General features: G+C 41.1%; 1 pseudogene; it reads left to right on the top strand.

Moving 5' to 3' along the window:
• Positions 1 to 2,406: 2,406 nt before the first annotated feature.
• On the top strand, positions 2,407 to 3,179 carry LOC132238858 (small ribosomal subunit protein uS5-like; annotated as a pseudogene).
• The last annotated feature ends 5,273 nt before the right edge of the window (positions 3,180 to 8,452 follow it).

Raw genomic sequence — 8,452 nt, 5'->3', positions numbered from 1 at the left:
CCTGTGGTGTCACTGAAGTTACAACCTAATTTGGGGGGAATTGAGAGTAACTGTCCTTATCTTACAAATCTTTTCAAAAGCAGAAATGCAGCTCTACAAGCAGTTCAAATTCCATCTGTCTTTACCATCCTCAATTCCCAAGATTGAAGAAAAAATAGGAAAGAAGGTTTAAAAAAAAAACACAAAACAAAACATATATATTTTTATTTATTTCAGAGAGGAAGGGAGAGGGTGAGAGAAAGATAGAAATATCAATGATGAGAGAGAATTATTGATCGGCTACTTCCTGCACGCTTCACACTGGGGATTGAGCTTGCAACCCGAGCATGTGCCCCAACCAGGAATCAACTATGACTTCTTGGTTCATAGGCCAACACTCAACCACTGAGCCATGCCAGCTGAGCAAAAAGGGTTTTACTTATTTATTTTAAATACTAGGGGCACAGTGCACGGATTGGTGCACCTTGAAAGGAACTGTGGGCCGCAAGGCTGTGGTGGGCACAGGGCGGTTCTCAGCCCACCCTCCACTCCCCACCCAGTCCTTCCCACCGTGGCCCCAGTCTCCTCTCTGCCGGCAGCCCTGCTCCCACCACTGCCGCTCCCATGTGCTGACGGTGCGGTGTCTGGCAATCAGGGGCAGTGTTGGGCGCCGGCAGCAGGTGAGAGTGGCAGCTCTGGTGCCAGCAGCAGGTGCAAGTACCGGGCAGGACCATGGCGTGCAGGAGCAAAGAATTTTCAGTGACCACCAGAGGCTCGCCCCGATGACAGCCACTGGCACCCTGCCTTGGTCTGGTGCCCCCGCTCACCTGATCCACCATCCCGCTGCAGTCGATGCCCGCCATGTTCCTCGCATGCCCCCTGGTGGTCAGCACACATCATAGCGACCGATTGTTCGGTTGTTTTGCCATTCGGTCTATTTGCATATTAGGGTTTTATAGATAGATAGATAGATAGATAGATAGATAGATAGATAGATAGATATTTTTATTGCTTTCAGAGAGGAAGGAAGAGGGAGAGATAGAAACATCAATGATGAGAATCATTGATCAGATGCCTCCTGCACATCCCCTACTGGGGATTGAGCCTGAAACCTGAGCATGTGCCCTTGACCAAAATGGGACTCGGGACCCTTCAGTCCACAGGCCAACGCTCTATCCACTGAGCCAAACCGGCCAGGGTGCAAGAAGGGTTTTTTAAAGAACAAACTGCTACTCTGGCTCTAAGGTTCCTTGACAACGAAAAATACAAATCTTAATTGTCTTCACCACAAATACTGATAAGAAAAAGGTTTAGCCAACTGAATGAATAAACTTAACTTATTCCAACTGTTATAAATTAGTGGGATTTTAAAAAAATCGTATTGTACCTGTCTCAGGGCTGAAATTTTATTTATTTTATTATTATTTTTTAAAACATATTTTATTGATTTTTTACAGAGAGGAAGGGAGAGGGATTGAGAGTTAGAAACATCGATCAGCTGCCTCCTGCACGCCCCCCACTGGGGATGTGCCCGCAACGAAGGTACATGCCCTTGACGGGAATCAAACCTGGGACCCTTCACTCCACAGGCCAACGCTCTATCCACTGAGCAAAACCAGTTAGGGCAGAGCTGAAATTTTAAAAAGAAACTATCAGGTCTCTGGTTGCATCTGTTTCTATATGTGTATGTATGTTTACCTCTGGAGGATATTGCTAGAATTGGTTTGTAAAAATCTCTGTTTAATTGGTTTAAAGAAATTAAGTACCTATATAAAAATTCTCATAAATATAATAGAAACGAATGCTAATGCTTTTCAGGATCATGTGTTTTGAAAAAATATTTGATGTTAAAGCTGGTTTGCGTTTGGTGTGGTTAAATAGGCATGTCTTTAGGGATATTATAATACTTTATTTTACTTGGGTTTATTGGTCAAATAAGTTCATGTTATCTTGGTTGCAAAACTTGTCAGTAAGAAAAGTAACTTAGTACGATGACATTTTCATAAGTAACCCAGGCATAATTATGAAGAACAAGTAAAATAAGTAGATGTAGATCGGGTAAGTTTTTAGGTGAACTTTTTGGCATTATTTATCTTTTATGGCATGTCTACCCACTTCCTCCAAATCTTTTGGTAACGTGAAACCTTAGAGTTTTGACAAATTAAAATAAATGATGAATCAAAGTAAGATCATTGAATATCTAGATAATTTCCACATAAGATAAAATACAGAGACATTAATTCTTAAATAAGTTTACGCTTGACTTCTTATTGCAAACTAGATAAACTTGAATTTGTTAATTAACCTGTGTTGTGCTTTGTTCAGAAAGCAGATCTTTCTAAAAAAATTATGAAATGTATTTGCCAGTATTTGTTCTCCGAGGAAACACCGGCTGGCGGATGAGGAGGTGCTGTGGCAGGGCCCGGGATGGGGCTGCGGAGGGTTCGTGGAGGACTTGGGGCTGCATCCAGGGCCCAGGTTGAGACCAGGGACCAGGCAGGACGAGCTCGTGGAGGCAAGGCCGAGGACAAAGAGTGGATCCCCGTCACCAAGCTGGTCAAGGACATGAAGATCAAGTCCCTGGAGGAGATCGACTTCTCCCCACCCATCAAGAAATCTGAGGTCATTGACTTTTTACTGGGGGCATCCCTCAAGGACGAGGTTTTGTAGATTATGCTGGTGCAAAAGCAGACCCGCGCTACCAGAGGACACTCTTCAAAGCATTTGTGGCCACTGGGGACTACAGTGGGCAAGTCGGCCTCAGTGTTAAGTGCCCCAAGGAAGTAGCCACTGCCATGCAGGGCCCATCATCCTGGTCAGGCTCTCTATTGTCCCTAGGCTACTGGGGGCACAAAATCAGCAAATCCCACACCGTCCCTCGCAAGGTGACCCACCCTTTGACTCTGTGCTGATGTGCCTCATCCCCACCCCCAGGGGCACTGGTCTCGTCTCAGCCCCTGTGCCAAGAAGCTGCAGCTGATGGCAGGTATCAAAGACTGCTGTACCTTGGCCGGGCTGCACCGCCTCTCTGGGCAACTGTGCCAAGGCCACCTTTGATGCCATCTCCAAGACCTACAGTTATCTGCCCCTCAAAAGTATTCAACAAGCCTCCCTATCAGAAAGTCACAGGCCGTCTGATAAAAACCCACACCAGAGTTTCTATGCAGAGGGCCCAGGCTCCAGCCATGGCCATCACATAATTTTATACAAGAAAAACAAAGTGAATTAAGCCTGTTAAAACGAAACAAAAACTATATATATTTTCCAGTAAAAGAGCCGATGTTTCCAGAGGTTATAAAATGTATTCATAAATTTTCCAGTCTAAAGAGTGCTAATTACTTACTTTGCAGTTGTCATTAGAAATTAAGGTTTCCAACAGTGAAGAATTTTAATTAATATGGAAGGAAATAATGTGTTTTCAGTAAAAGAAGATATAAGGTATGGAACTGCATTTTTGAGAAAAGTGTCGTGGAAAGGAATCTTGGGAAAGAAATTTTATGTATGATCAGCTGGATAAGATTGAATAAATTTGTTAGATAGAAGGATTTTTAAAAATAAACTTTAGTATCAATATCGTACTAAATCTATATCCTTTCATCTGTTAAAAGGACAAGTTTTCTTAGATGATTGGTCTACTCTTAATATTATGAACATGTTTTGTCAAGAAAGCAAAGATTTTGTTTTATTAAAATAATTTCTGTGTTTTATGTTGCCGCAATCAGGTCTTTAATTTGTTCAGAGAATAGGAAAATGTGACCCATAAACAAAAGAAAAATCATTCCATAGAAATAGACCCGGGAAGTTAAGTGATTACCCTAAGCTCATAGTTAGTTCCTTCCAGATCTAGGCTTTGAACCCAGGCAAGAGTTACAGCCCACGATGTAACCACTATTCTAATTGGCATGTAGTATGACAGGACAAGCACGATGTTTCTACAATCCATCTTATTAATGCAGATGTGCTGGTGATAAGAAAGGTGGCTTCAGGCATACAGCCAGGTTGATGGAACGATTATTGGTTGAGATGCCTTGATAGTTGGGGCAGCCTTATATAGTACTTCAGTAACTGAGGTGCCATTCATTCAGTCAACATTTATTGTATTCCAGGGATTCTTTTGTATGCTTCAGATAACTATCAGCTTACAAGCATTTACTATGTGTATTTTTAGATAAAAGTACTTTAGCGAGCCCTGCTCGGGGGCTCGGTTGGTTGGAGTGTTGTCTTGTACACCAAAAAGGTTGCGGGTGCTATTCCCAGTCAGAGCACATACCTAGGTTGCAGATTCAATCCTCTATTTGGGTTCGTACGGGAGGCAACCGGTTGATGTTTCTCTCTCACATCAATGTCTCTTTCTCTCTCTCTCTCTCTCTCTCTCTCTCTCTCTCTCTCTCTGTCTCTCTCTCTCCTTCCTCTCTCTAAAAATCAATAAACACATCCTCCATCCTCCAGTGAGGATTTAAAAAAAATTTTTTAAAGAAGTACTTTAGTGAGAAAAGTCCCAATGAGCTTTGGTTTCTTCATTTGAAGTTGGATCTAATAATCTACGCCCTGCCTGTTTTCCAGGGCAGCCAGATGGGATAAATGTGATGAAGCTTGTGAAATAACTTGGCTTCAATAAATTATTGTATAATTCAAATGCAGCAATAATAATCAACATAGCACACATTTCTTTTTCACCTTCTTGGACTCTGCAATTAGAGAAAAGTCAAATGCTGATCAAGTTATAACATGGACAATTGACACTGAGCACACAAAATTCAAGCCATAAGCCATATGGAATTCTACAGGTACAGAATACCTTCGGAAATAGATGATAACTGCTACAATAAATTAATTACTTAGAGGTTTTCTTGTGAACAATATGGTGAAAGGGCAAGTCATCACGGCACCTACGTGGGCCAGCCGCCGGGCTCCATGAGGCACAGCCTGACCACACTGCTGGCGGCCTCAGGCACCGACTCCCCAGCCCACGGAGGGAGCCCGGCGCAGGCCACCCGCCCGCCGCCCCCGGACCGGACCCATGCGCCAGCGGTAGAGGCGGCGGCGGGGAGGGGCGTGTGCCCTCGCCCGAGGAGATGGAGGAGGAGGTGATCGCCGGTGCCCCGGGGACGAGATGGAGGATGTGGACTTCCTGTCTGGGCTGGGACTGGTCGATCTGCTGGACCGCCGGCAACCGGACTGGCCCCTGGAGCCCGGGCTCAGCTCGCCCTTGTGGGTCTCCATCTTGCCCTGGGTCCTCCATTTTTGGGCAGAGCCATGTGCTAGGCGGGGGCTTCTTCCTGGAGGCCCAGGCCTCTGCTGGCCACGCCCAGGATTTCTCTGGACTAACCAATGATAATCAAGGGACGTGCACGCCATAGAGATGACCACATCCTGTGTAACAAGACCCGACTCGCGCCTGGCCAATCGGCGGGGCCCACAGTCCCCTCCCCTGCCCTTACTATAAAACCCACAATCCCATCAGGCCTCTCGCTCTCGGCCACTGGGCTACTGTTGCATCGGTGAGTGTGGTCGGGGAGCCGAACTAGTTCGAAATGAAGGACTCTTTGCTTTTGCATCGGACTGACGGGCTCCCTGGGGGTCCTGGGAACCTTGAAATCTGGGCACAACAATGGCTTATCTAGTTTATTTTCCTATATTGTATTCAATACTATACCACACATTATAAAATATCCTATTTCATGTGTGTATGCATTTAACTTACAAGTTCTTTCCTAATACTACAGTACTTCTTTTATGATCACTCATAGCACCTGACAGAGTAGTCAGGAAATAGTCATTTAATTGAATCTGTGTTGCCCTGGCCAGTGCAACTCAGTTGGTTGAGTATCATCTAGCGCATCAAAAGGTCACTGGTTCAGTTCCAGTCAGGGTACGTACCCAGGTCCTGTGGGTTTGATCCGAAGTTGGGCTGCATACAATAGGCAACTGATCAATGTTTCTTTCACACATCAATGTTTCTCTGTCTCTCCCCCTCTCCCTTTCTAAAAAAATATTTTTTTAAACAATAAAAGAGCATATTTAATTGAGCATGTGTTTTCAGGGTATTTAGACTTTTGGTTTCTCTATAAGAAATAATATAAAGGAGAGGTATAATGCTGGTTTCAGTGTTTTTTTCATTTATTATATAAAAGAAAAAAATTAATGCAGTTGGTTTGTACACATTGAAATTCCATAAAACAAATCCATAGAAATTAGGATACTATATGCATGCACTCTGCATTTTCTTTGTTAAATGTTTTGGTTCACAAAAATAACAACACATTTTTTTTCCTTTAAAGCCACTAGAGCAGAGGGAGATCAAAACATGCAGCACGGTACACATTTGCATAGTATATGTTACCCAGCATGCCTTGTAGAATGCTACACATTCACCTATATAAGAAAAATAAAAGGGGGCAAATTATCAAAATAATAGCTAATGTTTAAAGAAAGAAAAAAAAGTTACTTGACAAAGGTGGAATCCTCCTCCCCCGCCCCCCCATTTGTAGCTGGCAATACAGCAGTGGTTTGGGATATCAACAGCCCTCAGGAAAGTAGGGAACATCATTTTACATCCAATTGCCATTTTTATTTGTGGTTTTTGTAAGTTTCTGTTTTCCCTCCTGCCACCCCTAAAAAAAAAACACACAAAAAAAAACACACAAGCAGCTAATGGCTTTAACTTATGTTTCAAAATAGTATCCAGTACAAACAGATTGAAGAATCCCTAAACACTTCTTTGTTGCTGGGACATTTTTATTTATCATTCTGACTTTAGGCTGTGAAAAAGAGAAAACATTTCAAACATGTCCAGAATTCAGAGGAGCCCTATGAGCTCACCTCTCTGTTACATTTTGTAGTTGTGATTGAAGAAGAAATAAGAACAGTAAATATAGTATGAATCTTATCACAAAATAAAATTTAATATGTTTCTGGAAGGGAATAAAGTATAATAAATTACATCCATCGATTGCAAGGCTCTGAAGCAAATTGCTGGAAAAGTATTAAGCAGCAAGTTAGAAAGATGATAAATGAAATACGTCTGGTAAAACTTAGAACTAAATCTATATCCTTTTAAAAAATACAACTGCCAATTTTAACAGTGGAATTGTTGTAAGTTTGTGCTATAACAAATGTGCTTCTTTCTCCTCAATCTATTTTCATATTATTGGCAAAATATATATCTTTGATAATTTTATACTGTACAATATATGTTTTTGCTACATTATTTTTCTACTGTGTAATGCAGATGAGAAGTAACAACATAGATTTATTTTGGCAATAAAATGCTTTCATTTTAATAACATCCAAGAAAATATTGTAAGGCATATGAAAAATAGTATGCAACAATGTAGCATTAATAATCCTGCATCTTTAATACATCCTTTATGCATACAAGATGCACACTGATTTCAGTTAAAAGTGTGTAAAAGTGGCATGCAAGTAGGGCAAGAGTGGCCCCTACATAAATATAGACATAGCCATTTGTTGAGAAATGTAAGTGTTCAAAACGTAACCAAGAACACTTACCAAGTATTGAAAGCTAGAGGCCAGCTACTTTTGGTTCTTAAATAGTTCTCATTTTAAATCCTTACAGTTTTCAAACAGGAAGCATCAGTGTATTTCCAAAACCACTCTAAATTCATTAGAAACATTTTTTTACAATTTTCTGCACACATTTTACACACATCAAAAGAAACAAAGGAAAGTTTCATATGTAACTATGACTCCCCAAAACTCACTGCTACTCACTTATTTATACATTTTTTTGCACGGTAAGTGGGAGTTACAGCCCTTAGTCAAGATTATCTGCTGAGATATTTCCTAGTCTTCTGATAATGTCCCTCGATTATATGAAGCATTTGGGATTAAATCACCCATAAGCAGACAGAGATAGCTGCTGTAAGAGGATGTATTTCATTTGAGAATGTTTTAAGAAGAAACCTTTCAAAAGTAATTTTTGAATGCTGTAGCTCTCTGTCTGTCCATGTAAGCCAATGTTACTTTTTGACTAACTTGACGTTTAAGTGAACAACGAAACAGTTATCCTTGTTGTCTGACAGCTGTGGTACTGACAGTGAGCGTGATGGTGGTTTAAAAGAGCGGACTGTTTTCTGACCTACAGACACAGCTTGAGTAAGTAACTTAGTATGAACAATATTTAAAGGTATATGGAGCTAAGAAAGCAAATTTTATTACATCATTTCCTATAATGTTTTCCATTCATATAGTTATTCAAATATGAGTTTTATGTAATTAAAAAGAAAATGACATGCAATATTGTCATGAAAGACAAAGGCAGAAATAGAAAAGAAATAAGGGGTACATTCCCATTTATTTGAAATATCTTATATATTTTTTTCGATGACATAGGAGTTCAAGAGAATGTATATTCTTACCCAGTAAATGCCTAAGTATCCACAGGAGAAGTCAAGCCTCAACAAAATTTGAATTTACAACCAGCTGCGCTTAAACATCAAGTATCTGGATC

This window comes from Myotis daubentonii, chromosome 7 (genome assembly GCF_963259705.1).
Source record: "Myotis daubentonii chromosome 7, mMyoDau2.1, whole genome shotgun sequence".
Taxonomy (NCBI): domain Eukaryota; kingdom Metazoa; phylum Chordata; class Mammalia; order Chiroptera; family Vespertilionidae; genus Myotis; species Myotis daubentonii.
This window is presented reverse-complemented; position numbering and strand designations above follow the sequence as displayed.